General features: G+C 44.2%; 1 pseudogene; it reads right to left on the reverse strand.

The window, feature by feature from the left end:
* Positions 1-2,813: 2,813 nt before the first annotated feature.
* Positions 2,814-7,887, reverse strand: LOC121847265 (annotated as a pseudogene).
* Between the last annotated feature and the right edge of the window lie 8,202 nt (positions 7,888-16,089).

Below are 16,089 nucleotides of genomic sequence, written 5' to 3' on the forward strand. Positions count from 1 at the left end.
GGGCCTGGAGCTGTGTCTCTAGCTGGTTCTCCAGTTTAACTAGCGCCCCCCACAGGGCGTCCAGCTCAGAGCTGTGGGCCTTATGCTCCGCCTGGAGGGTCTCTCTCAGAGCACTGCTATCTGATGTGTTATCGTGCCACACAGTCAGAAATTCTGCTCTCACCGCCTGGCCAGGGCTCCTCCGGTGTGTCTCTGGATGGTGAGTGTTGCCCAAGTGGGTCTTGATGTATGTCCTGTGGCCCAGCCAGCCTCTGACCCAGCTCTGGATAATTATCCCCACAGCCCTCAGCCTCTCCGCAGAGCTACCTGCCCCATCCAGAACACCCTGGTCTTTACAAAGCAGTACTGCTCCGGGTCTGGGATGATCTCCAGCAGGGCCCGCTGGCACGACGGCTGAATCTGTTACTGGGTCTGAACCCCACCCTTGCGCAGCAACACCCGGTACCAGATAAAGAACTCTGCATAGGTCCACCTGGAACCAAGATGTTCGAGTGAGGAGGGAGACCGAGTTTCACAAAGTGAGTACAAATAGTCTGAGACCTTGTGTGTTTTTCATCAACTTATAGGTACAGGACAGGTACAATATTCAACATATATTAAATACATAGAGAAACATGAAGGAACCCTGAAACTCCCACTCCTGTCCCAGAGTGCACAGAACAACAGAGTGCACAGAACAACAGAGTGCACAGAACAGCAATACAGACATTATATTGCAGCAAGAAAACAAATACATTCTGTCAACTGAAAAAAAAAACTGGAAATGAAGATACATTTCAATAATAGGTGTAGATACTGGCTGTATTGTTGCCTGGCCACAGCAGGGGAGACATAGTACCTGGAAGCCCACAGTTTGTGATCCCTGTGAAATATCTTTCCAGGGCCAGAGCACAGACTGCAGTTGGGCAGATAGGACTTCCCACCTGACAGGGACAGAGTGCCCCCTGCTGGAAGAGCTCAGCCACCAACTCACACTGACAGAGAGACAGACAATCACAATCACTTTATTTGCACAGTTCATTTACAGAAACCTGGAATTTGACTTAGTGAATAGGTGCTACCAGCAATAGACAATGTACAGACAAAATACAGACACAAGGTTAACAGAGAGTGTTACAGTGGGTTAAAAAATATATCTTCGTCTACTGTCCTTCATTTCACTCTAGGATGAGATCTGAGATTTCACCACAAACTGACAAAAGTGGACAGCTGAGAGCTGGTTCCTCAGTAAAGCCTCCCTCAAAATGACAAGAGGACACCTCTTATTGAGATGCACTCAAATACTTACAGTAGGACAAGGAAGTTGCAACAATGAGCCAAGAGTATTGACAAGGGGAAAGCTGTAGATCACTCTTAGAAAAAAGGTTTTCAAATGGGTTCTTTGACTCCTCATAGGAGAACCCTTTTTGGTTCCAGGTAGAACCCTTTTGGGAACCCTTTTGAGGTTCTAGACAGCACCTTTTGTTTCTAAGAGTGTTCATGTAGTCCTTACAATGCGTTTAAGTGAAAAGAGACAGCATGGATATACAGTACCAGTCAAAAGATTGGACACCTACTCAAGAGTTTTTATTTACTTTTACTTTTTTTTGTAATACTATTTTCTACATTGTAGAAACCAGCTTCACCTTGAATGCTTTGCCAACAGCCTTGAAAGAGTTCCCATATATGCTGAGCTCTTGTTGGCTTTTCCTTCACTCTGCGGTCAAACTCCGGCCTCCCAAGTGGCGCAGCGGTCTAAGGCACTGCATCTCAGTGCAAGAGGTATCACTACAGTCCCTGGTTCAAATCCAGGCTCTATCACAACCAGCCGTGATTGGGAGTCCCATAGGGCTGCGCACACTTGGCCCAGTGTCGTCCGTGTTTGGCCGGGGTAGGCTGTCATTGTAAATAAGAAGTTGTTCTTAACTGACTTGCCTAGTTAAATAAATAAAAATAAACTCATCCCAAACTCATTGGGTGATTGTGGAGGCCAGGTCATCTGATGCAGCCCGCCATCACTCTCCTTCTTGGTCAAATAGCCTGTACAAATCAAATCGTGCCGAATACAACAGGTTACAGTGAAATGCTTACTTACTAGCCCTACAACAATGCAGTTTTAATTTTAAAAAAGTGTTAAAGTATTTACTAAAATAAACTGAAGTAAAAAATAAATAAATAAAATAAGAAAAATAACATAATTATGGAGCAACAGTAAAATAACAGTATCGAGGCTATATACAGGGGGTACCGGTACAGAGTCAATGTGCAGGAGTAAAGGTTAGTCGAGGTAATTGAGGCAATATGTACATGTAGGTAGAGGTAAAGTGACTATGCACAGATAATAAACAGAGTAGCAGCAGTGTAAAAATGGGGGTGGGGGACAATGCAAATAGTCTGGGTAGACATTTGATTAGCTTTTCAGGAGTCTTATGGCTGGTGGTAGAAGCTGTTAAGAAGCCTTTTGGACCTAGACTTGGCACCCCGGTACCGCTTTCCATGCGGTAGCAGAGAGAACAGTCTATGACTAGGGTGGCTGGAGTCTTTGGTAATTTTAGGGCCATCCTCCGATACTGCCTGGTATAGAGGTCCTGGATGGCAGGAAGCTTGGCCGCAGTGATGTACTGGACCATACGCACTACCCTCTGTAGTGCCTTGCGGTCGGGGACAAGCAGTTGCCATACCAGGCGGTGATGCAACCAGTCAGGATGCTCTTGGTGGTGCAGCTGTAGAACTTTTGAGGGTCTGAGGATGCATGCCAAATCTTTTCAGTCTCCCGAGGGGGAATAGGCGTTATCGTGCCCTCTTCACGACTGTCTTGGTGTGCTTGGACCATGATAGTTTGTTGGTGATGTGGACACCAAGGAACCTGAAGCTCTCAACCTGCTCCACTACAGCCCCGTCGATGAGAGTGGGGGCGTGATCGGTCCTCCTTTTCCTGTAGTCCAGCGAAGTGCAGGATGATGAAGTCAGTGATGGAACATGCAAGGTTTGCAGAAGTGTGGACTTGGGTCATTACTCTGATGCTGATCATACAGCTTTCTAGCCCAGCTCTCCTCTGAGCCTTTAGGCATCTGATCAAGGAAACAGACACCATGGGGGTAAGGTTTTCTGGGTCAACATACATTTGAGAAATCTTTTGCTTTTTATATAAATACTTTGAAGATTGACTTTTAATAAAGCAATACTTTTTCTGGCAAGACTTGCTTTTTGGACTTAAGACAACAGTATATTTTTCAAATCCACCGCAAAGCATTCTTGGCTTGCCAGTTAAAACAGTGATGATTCAGTATCATATCCTGACTACATTATTCATTGTATTTCAAGCTGGTTTGGACACATTAACACAAAGCAGACACAACACAATGTGGTCTCGATTGAAACCAGGACTGTGACTGACTGACCCTGCACTCCTCATCCAGTAGGCCCAGCTGTCCCTCGATGAGAGCGATGAGCGGCTGGATGTCACTGAACTCTATCCTGCTCCATGGCAGCTCCTCACGGACATACTCCTCCTGCTCCAACTGGAACACGTGCTAGGGAGAGGAGAGGAGGAGACCAAGGGTTACTGAGGGGACATGAGGACAACGAGTTCATGGAAACAGACAGACACTAATATTTATGTGCATGCTTGCAGGTGCACACACAACACTTGGTGACTCACCCTGTTGAATTGCTGCTGCAGTTTCTCATTGCCATAATTTATACAGACTGTACAAAACTGTTCCTTTCAAAGTTCTCAAACCTGCCAAAGACAAATGGACAAAGAGGGGAATATGTTAATACCATGTTGTTACTACAGTATTCACAATGTCACTACACAGGTATAAGACCAACCTAATGTCAAGTGTTACTCCCTGTCCTTACTACTCAGTTATTGATGTCCAGCACCCCAAAAATGACTAGGCCTGATCCCTCTGGGCAAGGAGGGCTGTGTTGAGTCCAGGTGAACACCTGACCGTACACATGCTTGGCCAGGGCGTCCCGGGCCTCCAGGGCCTGCTGACCGGGCATGGGCTTGACCAGCATGTCTCCCCCTACTGCCAGCCTGCGTTAGCACAGCCAGTGGGCCACCCACAGCAGCTTGGAGAACACAGCCAGGGAACACTCCTCCCACTGATTATGGGATATTTGAGAGAATTTTGTGTGTTTCGGGAAATAATGTGGAAAAAGTTAAGAAAAAATACAATGTAACTTCGATCACCAGGTCTCCCATTGGCCTGGATGTTGACATTGCTCAGGTGCAGAACAGCTGCCAGGATCCTGAAGAGCTCCATCTGCTGGTCAGGAGGCCCACCTGTAGGAGCACACATAGCAGCATGATCATACTGGATAGGACTATATGCAGAGTAAGTAAACATGTTAGCATAGATATGTGCATAGTGTCATATAGATGCTGTAAGCCCAGTATAGTGAATGCATTGCGAGTGTGCTGCAGATCTACTACATCATCAGTGCCTAGGATCTGCATGGAATCAGCACCACCTACAGAGATACACAACAAAACACTTACATAATGAACCCTTTCTGAAAAACAGACCCATTGATGTTCACGTCTTCCCTGTTATTCTTGTAATAGTTTAATGAATTCTATGCAGTCTCACCGAGTTTGAGGACTCTCATCTCTGGCAGGTCTCTGGAGGCACACAGCTGGTAGAAGATGTTGTAGTTCCTCTCCTGTGACGCATGGAAGACGACTCGAGACTTCTCCAGCAGGTACGTCCTCAAGTTGGCCCCAATGATATCTCCCTTCCATCCAAAGCCTATCTCAATGTACTTCACAAACCAGCTACTGTTGTCGTTGCAGGTAGTCTTAGAATTCCCAATAGACTAAAGAGTAAAGGAGATAATCATAACTACAATAGATTACATACTTTTTGTTATTACCTTTACAACTGAATACTGCCACAATACGGTACACATTTTTCATACGCTTTTTCCAAAATTACACTCTTCAAAAAATAAAACCTTGAACAGCTTTGCAGGTTACTGCAGTGGGCTAAATCAGGGTCATGCAGAGGGTATTTTGGTAGTCTTAAACAAATCTACTTTGAAACAAAAGTATACACTTCACACACATGGTTATGGGCTTAAAAGAAGAAGACACCTGTACCATGTCAGATATAGAGTTGAAATGTATTACATTTTAAGTTTGCATCCCAATATTATACTTTACAGTATATACATCACATAAGACTGAAATATATCAAAACGGCTTCACATAGAAACACCAGATCTTTGGTGTTTACATTTTTTAAAATTAATTATGAAAAATATTAATATTCCACCCATGAGGGCATTTAAAGTCATTTGATTGCAGGAAAGCAGAATTCATCACATTCACACATATGTACCTCCATGATGGGGTTGGAGGCCAGTACTCTCTCCTCCACACTGGTCTGCTCCGCCCACCATGGCAAAGTAACAAATGGTGAACTTAGCAGAGACCGTTTTCCCTGCTCCAGACTCCCCACTGTTTATAATGGACTGGTTCTTATCCTCCCTGCACACAGAGACAACTACACACTCAATAACCATTTCTATTTCCAGAACCATTTGTCACACAGGGTGAAGAGACTCGATCAAAGGCTCTCTTGTTTTCAGACCCAAGAACATCCATAAGTCACTCACATTTTACCTGTAGATCTTTACAAACAACAGCAACCCTCGCCCAAACCCCCAAAAAGCAGGCAAAACAGCAGTGTTTTGAAGTAACAAAGGGCATATAAAATGGAGGCCAAGGAGGGTGACCCCTGGCTCTTGACCTTTAACCCCTGACCTGGTCATGGTGCGGTAGGCCTCTTCTGCCACAGAGAAGATGTGAGGCTCCATGTCAGCCATGTCCTGCCCACTCCATAGATGGGCAGCTGGTCATATGGGTTGAGAGCCACTAACACAATACCTGGAATGAATGATTGTTGAAAATTACAGTGTTATTGGTAGAATGAAAGGTCCTGTAGGAATACAACATTTTTTTTCTTCTCTATGACCTTTTATACACAAAATATCAAGGACACCTTCCCTCAGAAAAGCCTCAATTCATCGGGGCATGAACTCCACAAGGTGTCGAAAGCATTCCACAGGGACTGCTGGCCCATGTTGATTCCAATGTTTCCCACAGTTGTGTCGCATTGGCTGGATGTCCATTGGGTGGTGAACCATTCTTGATACACACAGAGAAACTGTTGAGCGTGAAAAACCCAGCAGCGTTGTGGTTCTTGACACAAACCGGTACTCCTGGCACCTACTACCATACCCCGTTCACTCTGAATGGCACACATAACGACGAGACAGCCAACAACGACGAGACAGCCTAAAGGGAGGAGGTGAGGGCTCTCGGAGTGTGTCAGGAAAATAACCTCTCACTCAACGTTAACAAAACAAAGGAGATGATTGTGTACTTCAGGAAACAGCAAAGGGAGCACCCCCCTATCCACATCGACGGGACAGCAGTGGAGAAGATGGAAAGTTTAGAGCTCCTTGGAGTACACATCACGGACAAACTGAAATGGTCCACCCACACAAACAGTGTGGTGAAGACGATGCAACAGCGCCTCTTCAAACTCAGGAGTCTGAAGAAATGTGGCTTGTCACCTAAAACCCTCACAACATTTTACAGATGCACAATTGATAGCATCCTGTCAGGCTGTATCACCGCCTGGTACGGCAACTGCGCCGCCCTCAACCGCAGGGCACTCCAGAGGGTGGTGCGGTCTGCACAATGCATCACCGGGGGCAAACTAGCTCCCCCAGGACACCAATAGCACTGATGTCACAGGTAGGCCAAAAAAGATTATCAAGGACAACAACCACCCGAGCCACGACCTGTTCACCCCACTTCCATCCAGAAGGTGACGTCAGTACAGGGGTATCAAAGACAATCCTTGTCTCAATTGTCTCAAGGCTTAAAAATCCTTCTTTAACCTGTCCCCTCCCCTTCATCTACACAGATCGAAGTGGATTTAACAAGTGACGTCAGTCTATGTCAAGGAAAGAGCAGGTGTTCCTAATGTTTTGTACACTCAGTGTACATTGAAATTGCTCCAATTAACTTAACACTTAGTAAAGATGGCTTTATGAGGTCATGACCATAAAGGCAGGAGCACCAGGAGCTGCATCTGTCCTATGCCCAAACAGAATCTGAAGAAAGACCCACACCCCCTCTCTTTCACTTTCTCCTTCAACCTATTCCTACCATTCCTCTCTCACTATGTCCTTTCATCACACTCAGGTTGTGAAGAACAGCAGGCTCTTGTAGGAAGCTGAGAGCAGTGAGGTCATTCTCCCCCTCCAGAATATCAAGGTTCCCCAGAGGGGAGGCCAGAGGGAGGCATCACTGGGTACTGCACATCCTTGAGAGAGGGTGGATGAGGGTGACACATGAAATATTTGACATGAGCAGATGCTTATCACAGGAGGCTGGTGAGGGGAGGACAGCTCATAATAATGTGCGGAATACCATTCATTCCATTCCAGCCATTACTATGAGCCCGTCCTCCACAATTAAGGTGCCACCAGCCACCTGCAACGCTTATCAAGAGCGACTAACAACACATCTACAGTACAGTATAGCTGTTGACTGTGCGTGTGCGCTGATCTGCAGAAGTACATTCTCGTCTCCAGGGTTGTAGTCCTTGAGGAGCTTGGCTGATACCCACACTGCCTCTGGGTCAGGCAACCACACACGAGCACCCTGTTACAGAAATACACATTATCACAAATGTTGAGCTTATTGAATAAGGTGGACAGACTCAACAGCCAGTGGTCCAACACACAGCTGCAGAGTAGAAATTGGAGAGGATAATTTGACATCACACAGGACACTATCAACGCTACAGTCTTGTTATTACTCTATGTGCCTTTCCCTGTTACACTGCCAGGTGCCACCCAAGCAAGACTTTTGTCGGTCATTGTCCGTTCTCAAAATGAGAATACTGGAAGAGATGGAGACACCGACACTCTCGAAAAATAGGATTTTGATTGTATTTTCATGTATATTGTTGTGCTAAACATAGATCATCTGGAAAGAGACCTTGGTCTCAGCATTGACTCCTGTCAAAATAAAAAGGTACAAAATAAGAAAAAGGAATACATCCCAAAAATGCAAAAATATAGATGTTTTATTTTCTGCATCATGATGCCTAAAAGTTGCGTAAATTAAAGGTGAAAAACAGAGCACAAATGTTTAGGCATCAAGCCATAAAGCTATATGGTCTCTCTGAACAGTAGCCTACCTCTGCTATACAGTCTCTCTGAACAGTAGCCTACCTCTGCTATACAGTCTCTCTGAACAGTAGCCTACCTCTGCTATACAGTCTCTCTGAACAGTAGCCTACCTCGCTATACAGCCTACCTCGCTATACAGTCTCTCTGAACAGTAGCCTACGTCTGCTATACAGTCTCTCTGAACAGTAGCCTACCTCTGCTAAAAAGTCTCTCTGAACAGTAGCCTACCTCTGCTATACAGTCTCTCTGAACAGTAGCCTACCTCTGCTAAAAGTCTCTCTGAACAGTAGCCTACCTCGCTATACAGTCTCTCTGAACAGTAGCCTACCTCACTATACAGTCTCTCTGAACAGTAGCATACCTCGCTTTACAGTCTCTCTGAACAGTAGCCTACCTCTGCTATACAGTCTCTCTGAACAGTAGCCTGCCTCTGCTATACAGTCTCTCTGAACAGTAGCCTACCTCTGCTATAGTCTCTCTGAACAGTAGCCTACCTCTGCTATACAGTCTCTCTGAACAGTAGCCTACCTCGCTATACAGTCTCTCTGAACAGTAGCCTACCTCTGCTATACAGTCTCTCTGAACAGTAGCCTACCTCTGCTATACAGTCTCTCTGAACAGTAGCCTACCTCTGCTATACAGTCTCTCTGAACAGTAGCCTACCTCTGCTATACAGTCGCTCTGAACAGTAGCCTACCTCGCTATACAGTCTCTCTGAACAGTAGCCTACCTCTGCTATACAGTCTCTCTCAACAGTAGCCTACCTCTGCTATACAGTCTCTCTGAACAGTAGCCTACCTCCTGCTATACAGTCTCTCTGAACAGTAGCCTACCTCTGCTATACAGTCTCTCTGAACAGTAGCCTACCTCGCTATACAGTCTCTCTGAACAGTAGCCTACCTCGCTATACAGTCTCTCTGAACAGTAGCCTACCTCTGCTATACAGTCTCTCTGAACAGTAGCCTACCTCGCTATACAGTCTCTCTGAACAGTAGCCTACCTCGCTATACAGTCTCTCTGAACAGTAGCCTACCTCTGCTATACAGTCTCTCTGAACAGTAGCCTACCTCTGCTATACAGTCTCTCTGAACAGTAGCCTACAGCTATACAGTAGCCTACCTCTGCTATACAGTCTCTCTGAACAGTAGCCTACCTCTGCTATACAGTCTCTCTGAACAGTAGCCTACCTCGCTATACAGTCTCTCTGAACAGTAGCCTACCTCTGCTATACAGTCTCTCTGAACAGTAGCCTGCCTCTGCTATACAGTCTCTCTGAACAGTAGCCTACCTCTGCTATACAGGATCTCTGAACAGTAGCCTACCTCTGCTATACAGTCTCTCTGAACAGTAGCCTACCTCTGCTATATACAGTCTCTCTGAACAGTAGCCTACCTCTGCTATATACAGTCTCTCTGAACAGTAGCCTACCTCTGCTATACAGCCTCTCTGAACAGTAGCCTACCTCTGCTATACAGTCTCTCTGAACAGTAGCCTACCTCTGCTATACAGTCTCTCTGAACGGTAGCCTACCTCTGCTATACAGTCTCTGAATGGTAGCCTACCTCTGCTATACAGTCTCTCTGAACAGTAGTCTAACTCTGCTATACAGTCTCTCTGAACAGTAGCCTATCTCTCTGCTATACAGTCTCTCTGAAAAGTAGCCTATCTCTGCTATACAGTCTCTCTGAACAGTAGCCTACCTCTGCCATACAGTCTCTCTGAACAGTAGCCTACCTCTGCTATACAGTCTCTGAACAGTGGCCTGCCTCTGCTATACAGTCTCTCTGAACAGTAGCCTACCTCTGCTATACAGTCTCTCTGAACAGTGGCCTACCTCTGCTATACAGTCTCTCTGAACAGTAGCCTACCTCTGCTATACAGTCTCTCTGAACAGTAGCCTACCTCTGCTGTACAGTCTCTGAGTGGTAGTCTACCTCTGCTATACAGTCTCTCTGAACAGTAGCCTACCTCTGCTATACAGTCTCTCTGAACAGTAGCCTACCTCTGCTATAGTCTCTCTGAACAGTAGTCTACCTCTGCTATACAGTCTCTGAATGGTAGTCTACCTCTGCTATACAGTCTCTCTGAACGGTAGTCTACCTCTGCTATACAGTCTCTCTGAACAGTAGCCTACCTCTGCTATACAGTCTCTGAATGGTAGCCTACCTCTGCTATACAGTCTCTCTGAACAGTAGCCTACCTCACTATACAGTCTCTCTGAACAGTAGTCTACCTCTGCTATACAGTCTCTCTGAACAGTAGCCTGCTTCTGCTATACAGTCTCTCTGAACAGTAGCCTACCTCTGCTAAACAGTCTCTCTGAACAGTAGCCTGCCTCTGCTATACAGTCTCTACAGTCTTCCATTAGCATAAAACACCCTTAAATGCCGTTAAAAATGAACGTCTGTCATCCTTTTCTCTCAGCTCGGATTACTCATCTTTTCAATCATCCCAGCTATCCTCGTAATGACAACCTCCTGGCACAAGATCCTGTGCACCACATACAATGTGGATCATTGCCAACCCGTTGAGCATGAGCTTATACAGCAGTTATGTGCCTTTCTATCACGATATTGACATGTTATGACATGTAGGCCAACATACATTAGCTGATCCAAACGGACTCACAGTAATGGACAGAAATGTCCAACATGTCTTTGCAACTTCACATATGCGCACAGAAATCAATAACAATGAACTAACAGGGTTGGGTTTCACAATGACAACATGATATCAAATCCATTTCTACCATGAACACGACAGTGAAAACAAACTGTCAATAAATGAAGTCTACTCAGCTACAATCAGATATGCTGGATCAAACGCTTACCTTGGTGTACAACTCAATAGTTCCAATCTTAATCGTTTTTTTTTTGCTTTCTCAGACACGAAGCCTCTGTCTGCAAAGGCCCTGACCAAGTCCAGAGTAGATAGACTCCTAAGTCACTCCAACAGGCAGAGGTCTAAAACAGTTTGTGTCCTCTTCCCCTTCTATCATGTGTCCAAGCACTGGTCTGACAGGCTGAAATGAAAACCTCAGAGCAGCCAGGTTAACCGTTCATCTCAAGGAGGAGGTGATTGAGATGGAAGGATTTACAAGCACTTTCTCTTCTATGGTCTCATTCACAGCAGCAGTTAACCCTGAGCTGTGGAGGCCTGTCAGCACTGCAGGAACAACTGTAGTATTCAAATGATACACAAGACATTGGAGTATCAAGTATGTCATCAATATATATAGACATTGAACCAATCACCGACAAAGAAACTGTACTACTGTTGAAATACAGATACATTTTATTCAGTAACACAATCCAATTCAGTTCAGCAGTCAGCCTGCTGATGTGGGATAGGGATCGCATTGAGCTTGACATTTCATACATACATCAAACTTTGAGAAATGTAGGTAAATGTTCAAAGCTCATTTCATTTTCTCAACACTGAGAATCTTCACCTTTATTCAAACCAAAAAAATCTTAGCTTACTGTCTGGCACCCAGTGAACAAGATAACAGAGAGGCAGCATGTGTTGTGGTGGCATTGACACATTATTGGAAACATTTCAAAAATATGTTGACTGAAGTCATGGCCATGGGAAAAATGTGCCTTGGCTAGAAACACCAACATTAAACCAACACTTCAGTGAGCACAGTGAGCACCTCAGTGTGACTTCTACATAACTGTTGTACCCATTACAACTCAGTACAGTATGGCCTGTCATAAGTACTGTAATTATAACTCAGTAATACAATCTACCCATTATAACATGTATGGCCTGAGAGGGTATGGCCTCAGTGTGACAGTATGGCTGACTCATAACTGTTGTACCCATTACAACTCAGTACAGTATGGCCTGACTCATAAGTACTGTACCCATTATAACTCAGTACAGTATGGCCTGACTCATAACTGTTGTACCCATTATAACTCAGTACAGTATGGCCTGACTCATAACTGTACCCATTATAACTCAGTACAGTATGGCCTGACTGTACAGTATGGCCTGACTAACTGTTGTACCCATTATAACTCAGTACAGTATGGCCTGACTGTACCCATTATAACTCAGTACAGTATGGCCTAAGACTCATAGTAGTACTGTACCCATTATAACTCAGTACAGTATGGCCTGACTCATAACTGTACCCATTATAACTCCACAGTATGGCCTGATAACTCAGTACAGTATGGCCTGACTCATAACTGTTGTACCCATTATAACTCAGTACAGTATGGCCTGACTCATAAGTACTGTACCCATTATAACTCAGTACAGTATGGCCTGACCCATTATAACTCAGTACAGTATGGCCTGACTCATAACTGTTGTATTTATAACTCAGTACAGTATGGCCTGACTCATAAGTACTGTACCCATTATAACTCAGTACAGTATGGCCTGACTCATAACTGTTGTACCCAGTATTATAACTCAGTACAGTATGGCCTGACTCATAACTGTTTATAACTCAGTACAGTATGGCCTGACTCATAAGTACTGTACCCATTATAACTCAGTACAGTATGGCCTGACTCATAACTGTTGTACCCATTACAACTCAGTATACCCATTATAACTCAGTACAGTATGGCCTGACTCATAAGTACTCATTATAACTCAGTATGGCCTGACTCATAACCCACCCATTATAACTCAGTACAGTATGGCCTGACTCATATAACTCAGTATGGCCTGACTCATAACTGTTGTACCCATTATAACTCAGTACAGTATGGCCTGACTCATAAGTACTGTACCCATTATAACTCAGTACTATGGCCTAACTCATAACTGTTGTACCCATTATAACTCAGTTATGGCCTACTCATAACTGTTGTACCCATTATAACTCAGTACAGTATGGCCTGACTCATAACTGTTGTACCCATTATAACTCAGTACAGTATGGCCTGACTCATAAGTACTGTACCCATTATAACTCAGTACAGTATGGCCTGACTCATAACTGTACTGTACCCATTATAACTCAATACAGTATGGCCTGACTCATAACTGTACAGTATGGCCTCATAACTGACTCTCAGTACAGTATGTACTGTACCCATTATAACTCAGTACAGTATGGCCTGACTCATAACTGTTGTACCCATTATAACTCAGTACAGTGGGTAAGGGGTTTTATATGGACTACATTACAACAATAAGGATATTTTCTTGAGAACATGATCCAATGATTTTTCACTAATACTCTCTCCTGTGACTAACACAAGCGTTAGAATTTAGAGTGCATAATTTACATGTTAGTCATTTAGCAGACACTCTTATCCAGAGCAACTAGGGATAAGTGCCTTGCTCAAGGGCACATGGGAAGATTTTTCATCAGCTCAGGGATTTGAATCAGTGACCTTTCGGTTACTGGCCCAACGCCCTTAACCCCTAGGCTACCTGCCACATTATCATCATTTAGGCAAGTATCTTGTTCCCTCTCACCAAAGCCTCTCACATAGCCCTATAAAATAAGCCAAAGTACCTTTAAAATATGGTCCATCTATCCCCATGGAGTGCATTAGACACCCAGAAAGAAAAACCCATGGAAAAAACAGAATTCACTTCTCATTCAAAATATCCCAATGAATTTAAAACATGTTTTGGGGTGGGTTGACAACGACATGATCGTCACAATATATAACTCACATTCAGTAAAACCATAAAATGTCTTACAAAACAAAAAGACTACATGATTGAACACCCAATTCATCATACTGTACGAAACCGATCTCTTTCACTCTGCCCTGCCAACATTTTATTTCATGCTATCTTTTTCAAAAGAAAGCTAATTTAGCTAATAATCAATTTGATTCAGAATTCCTGAGTCCAAGTACTTTCATGGGGCTGGTGCCAGAAGAGGCTAAACAGTGGGCGAGGTGAACAGTAGGTAGGCAGAGCTTCAGAGGGGTAGCACGTGGAAGGGGATGGGCAGAAAGTGGGCAGTTCTTTTGGTTGGATTGGTACAGGGTTCCTGGTTTCATTGTCACTTGACAAGGAGTTGAAAAACCCATCCAGACTACTCTATAACACCCCATCTCCCTGGAAGAGAGGATGAAGACAGACGTTTGTTGAAATAGCTTATAATAATACAGATAATAAATCAAATTATAAATGTGTCATATCATATCCCTTGGGTGGCATGATTTGCAGCTCTGAATTTAAAATACTGACATCTGTTGAAAAACTGGGGGAGCCCATAAATGCTGTGGAAGCCTGAAAACCCTCTCATTTTACAGATAAAATACAATTGTGTACAGGTGTAGACCTACAGCGAAATGTTTACTTCCCAACAATGCAGAGATAAAAAGTTGAAAAATAAAAACATGAGGAATAAATAAACAATGAGTTACGGTAACTTGGCAATATACACGGGGTTCCAGTACCGAGTCCATGTGCAGGGGTACGAGGTAATGGCAGTAGATATGTACATATAGGTATAGGTAAAGTGACTAGGCAACAGCATAGATAATAAACAGTAGCAGCAGTAGCATATGTACTTTCAACAACAGGAGGCTGTCCGTCTACGCACTTTAAAGGTCCTTTTAAACCAAATAGTGTCCGTTCTCAAAATACTGGAAGAGATGGAGACCCCGACACTCTCGAAAAATAGGATTTTGATTGTATTTTCATGTGTATTGTTGTGCTAAACATAGATCATCTGGAAAGAGACCGTGGTCTCAGCATTGACTCCCTGTCAAAATAAAAAGGTACAAAATAAGAAAAAGGGAATACATCCCAAAAATGCAAAAATATAGATGTTTTATTTTCTGCATCATGATGCCTAAAAGTTTGTTGTGCAGACAAATGCATAAATTAAAGGTGAAAAACAAAGCACAAATGTTTTGGCATCAAGCCATCATCAGTATTGGATTTATTCCTATTTTTCGACAGTCTGCAAGGTCTCTCTCATCTTTCAACAACACTGACACAGTAGCCTACCTCGCTATACAGTCTCTCTGAACAGTAGCCTACCTCGCAGTCTCTCTGAACAGTAGCCTACCTCGCTATACAGTCTCTCTGAACAGTAGCCTACCTCGCTATACAGTCTCTCTGAACAGTAGCCTACCTCGCTATACAGTCTCTCTGAACAGTAGCCTACCTCGCTATACAGTCTCTCTGAACAGTAGCCTACCTCGCTATACAGTCTCTCTGAACAGTAGCCTACCTCGCTATACAGTCTCTCTGAACAGTAGCCTACCTCGCTATACAGTCTCTCTGAACAGTAGCCTACCTCGCTATACAGTCTCTCTGAACAGTAGCCTACCTCGCTATACAGTCTCTCTGAACAGTAGCCTACCTCTATACAGTCTCTCTGAACAGTAGTCTACCTCGCTATACAGTCTCTCTGAACAGTAGCCTACCTCGCTATACAGTCTCTCTGAACAGTAGTCTACCTCGCTATACAGTCTCTCTGAACAGTAGCCTACCTCTGCTATACAGTCTCTCTGAACAGTAGTCTACCTCGCTATACAGTCTCTCTGAACAGTAGCCTACCTCTGCTATACAGTATCTCTGAACAGTAGCCTACCTCGCTATAGTCTCTTTGAACAGTAGCCTACCTCGCTATACAGTCTCTCTGAACAGTAGCCTACCTCTGCTATACAGTATCTCTGAACAGTAGCCTACCTCGCTATACAGTCTCTTTGAACAGTAGCCTACCTCGTTATACAGTCTCTCTGAACAGTAGCCTACCTCTGCTATACAGTCTCTCTGAACAGTAGCCTGCCTCTGCTATACAGTCTCTCTGAACAGTAGCCTACCTCTGCAAAACAGTCTCTCTGAACAGTAGCCTACCTCTGCAAAACAGTTTCTCTGAACAGTGGCCTATCTCTGCTATACAGTCTCTCTGAACAGTAGCCTACCTCTGCTATACAGTCTCTC

This window comes from Oncorhynchus tshawytscha, linkage group LG01 (assembly GCF_018296145.1).
Source record: "Oncorhynchus tshawytscha isolate Ot180627B linkage group LG01, Otsh_v2.0, whole genome shotgun sequence".
Taxonomy (NCBI): domain Eukaryota; kingdom Metazoa; phylum Chordata; class Actinopteri; order Salmoniformes; family Salmonidae; genus Oncorhynchus; species Oncorhynchus tshawytscha.